The sequence below is a fragment of the Scylla paramamosain genome, chromosome 27 (assembly GCF_035594125.1).
Source record: "Scylla paramamosain isolate STU-SP2022 chromosome 27, ASM3559412v1, whole genome shotgun sequence".
Taxonomy (NCBI): domain Eukaryota; kingdom Metazoa; phylum Arthropoda; class Malacostraca; order Decapoda; family Portunidae; genus Scylla; species Scylla paramamosain.
In genome coordinates, this window is record NC_087177.1 from 21,447,096 (window position 1) to 21,458,683 (window position 11,588).

Here is an 11,588-nt window from a genome sequence, read left to right on the forward strand (position 1 = left end):
CTACTTCTTCTTCCTCTTCTTCTTCTTCTTCTTCTTCTTCTTCTTCTTCTTCTTCTTCTTATTATTATTATTATTATTATTATTATTATTAGTATTATTAGTATTATTATTATTATTATTAATTTTCAAAATTTCTTAATCCATTTATTTCATTTTTTCTCAACTATTATAAATTATCATATGTTTTTATATTTTAAAGATTTGTGTTATATATTCATGGATTTTTTTTTATTTATTTATCTACTTATTTTTATTATTACTATTATTATTTATTTATTTATTAAATTTAACCTAACCTAACCTAACATAATGTAACATTACCTAAACTACCCTAAACTAACCCAAACTTAACATAACCTTAATTAGCTTAACCTAACTTTGTTCTTGCTGTTGTTGTTGTTGTTGTTGTTGCTGTTGTTGTTTTTCTTCCTCCTTTCTTTTTATTGTTGTTCCTAACCTAACCTAACTTAACTTCACCTAACCTGACTATTCTAACCTAACTTAAATTAACAATACCTAACCTAATGTAACCAAACTTCACCTAAATGAACCTAACCTATAATATCCTAAATTAACCTAACCCAAATTAAGCAAAGCTGGCCTAACCTAAAATAACATAACCTAACTTAACCTAGCCTAACCTAACATAACGTAACATCACCTAAACTACCCTAAACTAACACTAACAACCTAACCTAAATTAACCTAACCTAACCTAACTTAACCTGACCTGACCTAATCTAACCTAACTTCGCCTTACTTGAATTACATTCAAGTATCGATCAGTCAGTGGAGCCGAGGCTTGCTGGTTTTTCCCATCCTTCACAACCCAACCGACACATATACACACACACACATTCTCTCTCTCTCTCTCTCTCTCTCTCTCTCTCTCTCTCTCTCTCTCTCTCTCTCTCTCTCTCTCTCTCTCTCTCTCTCTCTCCCTCTCTCTCTCTCTCTCTCTCTCTAACTCCCTTCGTGATTTCTGGCATCTAGCCAAAAAGTATCTCCAATAACTTTACTGCTTCTTCTTTCCCTACTCTATTTCAACCAGATGGCACCACTGCTATCGCATCTATTTCTAAAGCTGAAATCTTTGCTCAAACCTTTGCTAAAAATTCTACATTGGACGATTCTGGGCTTGTTCCTCCCTCTCCTCCACCCTCTGACTACTTCATGCCACCTATTAAAATTCTTCGCAATGATGTTTTCCATGCCCTCGCTGGCCTAAACCCTCGGAAGGCTTATGGACCGGATGGGGTCCCTCCTATTGTTCTCCGAAACAATGCCTCCATGCTTGCACCTTGCCTATTCAAATTCTTTCAGCTCTGTCTGTCAACACTACCTTTCCTTCTTGCTGGAAGTTTACCTACATTCAACCTGTTCCTAAAAAGGGTGACCGTTCTAATCCCTCAAACTACCATCCTATTGCTTTAATTTCCTGCCTATCTAAAGTTTTTGAATCTATCTTCAACAGGAAGATTCTTAAACATCTATCACTCCACAACCTTCTATCTGATCGCCAGTATGGGTTCCGTCAAGGCCGCTCTACTGGTGATCTTCTGGCTTTCCTTACTGAGTCTTGGTCATCCTCTTTTAGAGATTTTGGTGAAACTTTTGCTGTTGCCTTGGACATAATTATCAAAAGCTTTTGATAGTGTCTGGCACAAAGCTTTGATTTCCAAACTACCCTCCTACGGTTTCTATCCTTCTCTCTGTTTACTTCATCTCAAGTTTCCTTTTTGACCGTTCTATTGCTGTTGTGGTAGACGGTCACTGTTCTTCTCCTAAATCAATTAACAGTGGTGTTCCTCAGGGTTCTGTCCTGTCACCCACTCTCTTCTTATTATTCATTAATGATCTTCTAAACCAAACTTCTTGTCCTATCCACTCCTACGCTGAATATACCACCCTGCACTTTTCCACGTCTTTTCATAGACGTCCAACCCTTCAGGAGGTAAACATATCACGCAGGGAAGCCACAGAACGCCTGACTTCTGATCTTTCTAAAATTTCTCATTGGGGCAGAACAAACTTGATATTGTTCAATGCCTCAAAAACTCAATTCCTCCATCTATCAACTCGACACAACCTTCCAGACAACTATCCCCTCTTCTTCAATGACACTCAACTGTCCCCCTCTTCTACATTGAACATCCTCGGTCTGTCCTTTACTTATAATCTGAACTGGAAACTTCACATCTCATCTCTAGCTAAAACAGCTTTTATGAAGTTAGGTGTTCTGAGACGTTTCCGCCAGTTTTTCTCACCCCCCAGCTGCTAACTCTGTACAAGGGCCTTATCCGTCCATGTATGGAGTATGCTTCACATGTCTGAGAAGGGTTCCACTCATACTGCTTTTCTAAACAGGGTGGAATCAAAAGCTTTTCGTCTCATCAACTCCTCTCCTCTAACTGACTGTCTTCAGCTTCTCTCTCACCGCCGCAATGTTGCATATCTAGCTGTCTTCTACCGCTATTTTCATGCTAACTGCTCTTCTGATCTTGCTAACTGCATGCCTCCCCTCCTTCCGCGGCCTCGCTGCACAAGACTTTCTTCTTTCTCTCACCCCTATTCTGTCCACTTCTCTAACGCAAGAGTTAACTAGTATTCTCAATCATTCATCCCTTTCTCTGGTAAACTCTGGAACTCCCTGCCTGCTTCCGTATTTCCACCTTCCTATGACTTGAATTCCTTCAAGAGGGAGGTTTCAAGACACTTATTCATCATTTTTTGACCACTGCTTTGACCCTTGTATGGGACTGGCATTTCAGTGGGCATTTTTTTTTTATTACATTTTTGTTGCCCTTGGCCAGTGTCCTTCCTACATAAAAAAAAAATAAAAAATAGTAGTAGTAGTAGCAGTAGTAGTAGTAGTAGTAGTAGTAGTAATGCTATTTTTCATATATTTAGTAATTTTTTTTTTTCATATTAATATTTATATTTATATTTTTTTGTTTTGTTTTGACATTCATACGAATGCTATAAAGGTGAAGCATAGAAATTTATTTGATTAATTAATTAATTTATATATCTATTTATTTTGATTTTTTAAATTAATTAATTAATTTATTTTTATTATTATTATTTTTTTTTATGTCTCTATGATAAGCAAAGCATTATAGACCTTATGAAAGCACATATCCTCTAGAGTCTTGCCCTACAAAAGATTCTGTAAAGTAAAAAATAAAGGGAATAAGTATCAGTGACGTTTGATTAATAGAGGAAGGCTTGGCAGAAATTACCATAAAACGTATATAAATGAAAATTTATCTTCCTCGTATTTTCCCACTTGCGTTTGCTTCTTGAAAATTTAACTGGGTGGGTCATATAGCAGACATATTGTTCTTTCCTCCGTTGTAGTTTGTTTCCAGCAAGCCCCCTAAATAAAGTTTCTGCTTTTTTTTTTTTTTTTTTTAAAGAAATGAGGAATTACATTCTAACGCTGATCACTGAGCGGAGCGTAGACGAGCTGCTATCCTCAAGGACGTTACCTCTCTCTCTCTCTCTCTCTCTCTCTCTCTCTCTCTCTCTCTCTCTCTCTCTCTCTGTCTCTTAGTGAAGAAGAATTAACATAAGTAAATAAGACTTTAAATAAAAAGAATATATATATATATATATATATATATATATATATATATATATATATATATATATATATATATATATATATATATATATATATATATATATATATATATATATATATATATATTCAAAGACAATGAATATCCTCTGGGGAAGGGGTGACGATCCTTATTTAACCCTTAATTTCAGTTGAATTTTGACAAGTCTACGTTAAAATGTTTCCATTTTTCTGCAGTGATAAAGAAAAGTAGAGGGGTAGCTAATATATTTAGTTGTTAATTGCATCTTTTTTCTTTCTTTTTTTCATTTATTCTTTTATTAATTTTTCTTTTCATTGCTTTATTATGCATTATGCCGACACTGCAGGTTACAATTGCAGATATTGCAAGTATTTTTGACACAATACAAGCACATCCAGCTAAACTATTGCTACAGTATAGAGAGAGTATTTCGATTACATACCTTATTCTTCATCTTCTTTTCTTCTTCTTTTTTTTTTTTTTTATAAATATAATAATAAATAAATAAGTAAATAGGTATTGTCAAATGAAATCGTCGAGATTACGCAGGGGTTTCGGGCAATACTTGGATGGGTGACTACACAAGCCTCATCTGTCTGAAAAAAAATAAAAATAAAAAATAAGAATAAGAATAGGGAGAATGAACGAAAATTTTAAGTAATAAAGATAACAGTAAGAATTATCATAACAAGAATAAGAAAAATTACAATAAAGGAATATAAAAAAAAAAGAAAAAAAGCATCCCATGTCTTTCTTCCTAATTGTCATAGAAGGGTGAATTCTTTTGTATATTTTCCAACATATCCAATACAACGATATGAATGGGGGAAGAAAGAATAAGAATAATAGAAAGAAGGCCTCCCAACACCTAGTTCTCCGGTCTTGGCCAATTAGCTAACGGCGGGATCAGCGCAGTTAAGCAGGGGGTCCGGGCAGAACTTGGATGGGTGACCACAAAAGCCTCATCTCTCTGAGAATAGAAAAAAATAGCACACACACACACACAGAGAGGAGCAGAGAGAGAGACGGTAGTAGCGGCACGCAGACCGTTCGGACGCTGAGTGAAAGTGCTGGACAGCAGCTCTCGCCGCCTCGTACTTACTCGCCACCGAGTCAAGGAGCTAGGTGATCATAGACGGAAGAACACCAGCTGCCTTCCCAGGTCCCACTGTGTACCGGAGCTCTCCCTGTCCGGTTGAGAGCTCGCCCTGTGGTTCCTCGCCATCCTCCCTTTTCCCTTCCTTGCTCCCAGCTTCGTTCTTTGCCAGACTGCAGTGAGCGGACCCAGAACGTTCCCGAGAGTGACCCTCGGTAACTAGGTGGATCTGTTGGCTCTGGCTTAGAAGGCTGCTGGGTAAGCCTCCCTCTTTACCTCCAACTTGATATTTCCTTTCCCCTCCTTCAGAGGAAATCTCTGCTAGGGCTAGGTCGTGGGGCAGGGCCATTACGACAGCTTTTAGGAGCTGGGTGACTAAACTGCCCCACATAGGCAGGCTCCTTCTCTTTCTTTTTTTTTCTATCCATTTATTAGCTGTGGGTTTTTGTCGGGCCTCGGCCCCCTTATAGGAATTATTGTTTTTATCATGTGAAAAATGGCGAGAGTAAAAATAAAAACAACAAACAGCCAAGATCCACGAAGAAAGAACACTCTCCTAACAATACTCAGCAACAATGATGTCTTCCCTACCAACATAATTCCAGTCCAAGATGGATTCATCATCGTCTCGTCAGATGAAGAGCAAGAAAAGATATTCAAGGACAAGATTAAGGAAGAATTTTCCCAAGAAGACATGAATCCAGTAATACCACCAGAACTGAAAGCAAAGAAAACAGTCATAGCCTTTAATGTTAATGCACACATCTACAACAACTCTGAAGACGACATATTAAATGAATTGTATACTCAAAATTCATTCCTGGAAGGCAATATTGATAATGTTTTCAAGTTCCCTAACTCTAAAACAATTAAAATAACATTCTCTCAGGCAATCTATGCCTCTAAAGCTACAGAACATGGACTAAAGCTTTTTTCCATGAAAATTCCACATTACCAAATCCAGCAAGATAAATTTTATCACATCCAAACATGCTTCAGATGCTACATGATAGAATCTCACACCACAAAAGACTGTACAAAGCATAAAGAATATAAAATATGTGTGTGCCGAGGAAGGGCACACGTGGAAATCATGCAACAAAGAGAGCAAAAAATGCATCAATTGTGGAGAAAACCACAGAACACTATCTATGAGATGCAAAATAAGAAAAGATGTAATAAAGATGAAGAGAGAGGAAGAAAAGGAGACAGCATCATACTCCCAGATAACAAAGACAAACAACATCCCCACAATGAATAACAGCACATCAACACAAATCAGCAGAGAAGACCATTTCAAAATATACTCTTGCATGATACACGCTCATCTAATGAATGTAATAGAACCAGGAAGCTATGAGAAAGAACTTAATGCCACTCTAAAGGAAAATAAACTTCCTCAAATAAAAATACCCAAGACACCTAATTCCTCAAAACTCCTCTCACTTCTAGCCGACACAGAAAAACTATCCTTAATGGAAACTGAAGACCTACTAACAGACACACAAACAGATCAACAACAAAATGTAACAACACTAGACACACACACCCAACAAGTTTCTACCAAACAAAAAACACAAACAAACACAAAGAAACAACTTGACAGCGATGAAATAGAACTTAAAATAATAACAAGAGAGAGCCAGGGATGGCCTAAAAACATCACAATGGGTCATCTGATAAAAGGAATAGAGGATGGAACATATAAATACACCTACAATGAACCAACCATGAAATCTCACGAAGTGATAGGACTAATCAAAAAAGGTGATATAGTGTTGAAAGACTGCTTCACTATACTGGAAGACAGTGTATTCAGGAAAATAAGAACAGGACAGTGCAATGAAAGGTCTCCAGTTGCTAGGCAAACACAAAAACTAAAAACAAAAAACACACAGTAACACACAAAAACACTCACACACACACCAACAAAGTCACACAAACAACATGGCTCTAAGAAACATTAAGATAATACAACACAACGTACTACACTGGAACAACAGACGAATATCACTCTCCAACACATACAGAATAATAGACCCAGAAATAATACTCATAAACAGCCACGGCATACAAGAAAACACACCAATGAAAATTCCTGGATACAGAGTACACACGAAAAATACCCTCAATAATGCGTCAGATGGCACAGCTATAGCAATAAAAAAGAACATACAATATAAACTACTTGATGATTTCCTATCAGATCTACTTGCAGTAGAAATAAGTACCACCACAGGAAAAATAATAATTTCAACTTTATATCAACCACCATCAAGAACATATATACCCATACCTGACTTCACTAAATTGTTTAGACGTACCTGTCCAGTATACATGCTGGCTGACTTAAATGCAAATCACCCCAACTTAGGATACACTCACAGCAACAACAAAGGCAGACAAATCAACACTTTAATACAAAACAGACTAATACAACATGTCGGACCAGATTTTCCTACTTATTATACACACAGAAGAGGCACAACACCAGACATTATACTTACAAACCACCGCACATACCACAACACACATGCAGTAGAAGGACCCCTCACCACAAGCGATCACATTCCAATAATTTACACAATAGCCACAGCCCCTATACTCATTCCAGCTCCACCAAGACCCAACTACAATAAAGCAAATTGGGAAACATTTAAAAGACATGTCACCAACACACTACACACAAACACACTACACGAAGAAACACTTGAAACAATAGACACTGCCACTGAAAACTGGCACCAGGCAATAGAGCAAGCTATGCAACAAGCCATACCCACTACACGTTACAAATGTCTACCATCACCCAAACACACAGACACAACAAAACTACTTAAGACACTTTTTACAGAACTACAGACTTACTCACGTGCACACGGTTGGTCCTATCAGAATTACAGATACTACAAACAACTACAAACACTACTACACGAAGCTTTAATACAGGAAAATAGAGAACACTGGTACAGACTAATAAATGAAGTTTCGAGCACTTATAGAGATCCTACAACATTCTGGAAGAAAATTAAACTACTGACAGGCAACAGAGAGAACGAACCCCACTACATTAGGAACAAACATAACAACAAAGTATACACCGACAGAGAAAAAGAGGAAGTACACAGAGAGTACTGGCAAGAAATCTTTAGTGGAGAGGAGGATGGAGAGGAAGATCACATGGAAAATGAGATTGTCTTACATAACATCAGAAATAACACCCACAGAACAATTCCCTACAATAACTCTGACATTACCAGACTCAACACACAACACACTGACACGACAATAACTACAGAAGAATTAAAAAACATCATAAAGCAGCTAAAAAGAACTAGCCCGGGACGAAGTGGAATTAATAAAACAATCTTAACACACCTACCAGACACAGCAATAATTAGACTAACAGAAATATTCAACAGCACTATCTCAGCAGGCTATTTTCCCGACAAGTGGAAAAACGGAATCATCAGACTAATCCCTAAACAAAATAAATCCCCTCAACAGGCTCAAAATTACAGACCAATAACGCTATTAGAAGTACCAGGCAAAATCCTTGAGCGAGTGATAAATTCAAGGCTAAAAACACACCAAGAAATTAATAACTTATATAACACTTACCAGTTCGGTTTTCGTAGTAATAGAGGCACCACACAAGCACTAGCAGTCATCACAGAACAAATAGCACACAATAAATCAGATAAAGGCCAGTGCCAAGTCATACTAAGAGACATATCTAAAGCTTTTGATCAAGTCTGGCACCTCGGTCTTAAGCATAAAATCCTACAACTACAACTCCCTATTACAATAGAAAAATTTTTATGCGACTTTTTATCTGATCGCACAGCATCCATTAAAGTTAATCATTACATTGGTCCTACATTTAATTTAAACTGCGGTGTACCACAAGGGAGTGTTCTGTCACCAACACTCTTCACAATTTACACCAATGATATTCAACAACCTATACAAACCCTTAACATCAGTTTTGCAGACGACATAACACAAATAATTGGCTACCCAGGAAGGTCCAAGAACATGCTCAATATAAAAACAGAGAGAGCAATAACAGCAATTAATAACTACGAAAGGAACTGGAAAATAAAAACCAATGTTAATAAATTCACCCCTCTGCACCTTGGAGCAAAACTTACCTTTCCACTCATCATTAACGAAGAAGAAATAGAATTTAAAAGTACCGGCAAATGCCTTGGTCTAACCATAACTACAGGTGGCTACTACAAACATATACAGGAGCGTAAAAATATAGCAATAGCGTCACTACAAAAACTCTACAAGTTACATAACATGCCAGAGAAAATAAAAATACACTTAGTAAAAGCACTAATACTACCAATACTTGATTACCCTCCAATCCCTATGCACACAATGAGCAATAACCAAATTAGCAAACTTCAAAAAGTTCAAAACAAAGCACTTAGATTTGCAACAAATCAGAAACACCCTTACACCATGACAACAGAACAAGTACACATACACACCAAAACAGCACCTCTCAATATACGTCTACACTACAGAGCAAAGACAATTCGGGAAAAAATTGATGAGTTGGGCCTGCCTAACTATCAAAGCCTAAAAGACAACTCAGATCAAATAGTAAAATACCACCGTGATTTCCCTAGCAGCCTACAGGCATGCAAAACAATACCCAACCCAATATATTAACAAACCGAAAATAAAGGAAACATACTCACCTTAAAACACTTACCTTTACTCACTGTATTCCTGAAGATGGCCAAACACAAAAACTCAGCACACACGGGGCATCTGGAAAGGAAAGAATATTATGTAACTCCAACACTCTAAACAGCACACACACACACACATGCTTCACATGGGACTCGTAGCTGGCCTCCTCTCTCCCCACTCCGCGCCCTGAGTCGGCGGTGAGGCGGTATGCCAAGCCGGTGTTCACCACACCGTAGTGCACAGCCGAGGGGTACTGGCCACTGGTAGGGCTTGCTGGCCCCCAGCAAGCGGTAGATGGGGAGGGGGTTGCACCTCATCCTGAGTCGCTGACACCCGGGGACCTACCTATAGGGGGTAAGAGTTGTGTGGTGTCGGCGAGGGAGTAGTGGTAGAGTCTCTCTCGACTCGCCTGCGGTGTAACAGGGAGAACAATCGCGGCCCGTGCCATCACATGAAGTCAGCACACAGAACACAAACATTCTCACAAACACATAATACACAGTATAACATCAATAAGTAAAATAGCAAGGTGGACAGCCCACCATCTTTAATCTTATACTTCTTTCATTATTTCTCACTATCCTCTTATACTCATATTATTCTTCCTTCACCCATCTTTTCTATAAATATAGATAGATAGCGGGCAGTTACTCGCCACCGAGTCAAGGAGCTAGGTGATCATAGACGGAAGAACACCAGCTGCTTTCCCAGGTCCCACTGTGTACCGGAGCTCTCCCTGTCCGGTTGAGAACTCGCCCTGTGGTTCCTCGCCATCCTCCCCTTTCCCTTTCTTGCTCCCAGCTTCGTTCTTTGCCAGACTGCAGTGAGCGGACCCAGAACGTTCCCGAGAGTGACCCTCGGTAACTAGGTGGATCTGTTGGCTCTGGCTTAGAAGGCTGCTGGGTAAGCCTCCTGGGTAAGCCTCTTTACCTCCAACTTGATATTTCCTTTCCCCTCCTTCAGAGGAAATCTCTGCTAGGGCTAGGTCGTGGGGCAGGGCCATTACGACAGCTTTTAGGAGCTGGGTGACTAAACTGCCCCACATAGGCAGGCTCCTTCTCTTTCTTTTTTTTCTATCCATTTATTAGCTGTGGGTTTTTGTCGGGCCTCGGCCCCCTTATAGGAATTATTGTTTTTATCATGTGAAAAATGGCGAGAGTAAAAATAAAAACAACAAACAGCCAAGATCCACGAAGAAAGAACACTCTCCTAACAATACTCAGCAACAATGATGTCTTCCCTACCAACATAATTCCAGTCCAAGATGGATTCATCATCGTCTCGTCAGATGAAGAGCAGGAAAAGATATTCAAGGACAAGATTAAGGAAGAATTTTCCCAAGAAGACATGAATCCAGTAATACCACCAGAACTGAAAGCAAAGAAAACAGTCATAGCCTTTAATGTTAATGCACACATCTACAACAACTCTGAAGACGACATATTAAATGAATTGTATACTCAAAATTCATTCCTGGAAGGCAATATTGATAATGTTTTCAAGTTCCCTAACTCTAAAACAATTAAAATAACATTCTCTCAGGCAATCTATGCCTCTAAAGCTACAGAACATGGACTAAAGCTTTTTTCCATGAAAATTCCACATTACCAAATCCAGCAAGATAAATTTTATCACATCCAAACATGCTTCAGATGCTACATGATAGAATCTCACACTACAAAAGACTGTACAAAGCATAAAGAATATAAAATATGTTCCGAGTGTGCCGAGGAAGGGCACACGTGGAAATCATGCAACAAAGAGAGCAAAAAATGCATCAATTGTGGAGAAAACCACAGAACACTATCTATGAGATGCAAAATAAGAAAAGATGTAATAAAGATGAAGAGAGAGGAAGAAAAGGAGACAGCATCATACTCCCAGATAACAAAGACAAACAACATCCCCACAATGAATAACAGCACATCAACAAAAATCAGCAGAGAAGACCATTTCAAAATATACTCTTGCATGATACACGCTCATCTAATAAATGTAATAGAACCAGGAAGCTATGAGAAAGAACTTAATGCCACTCTAAAGGAAAATAAACTTCCCCAAATAAAAATACCCAAGACACCTAATTCCTCAAAACTCCTCTCACTTCTAGCCGACACAGAAAAACTATCCTTAATGGAAACTGAAGACCTACTAACAGACACACAAACAGATCAACA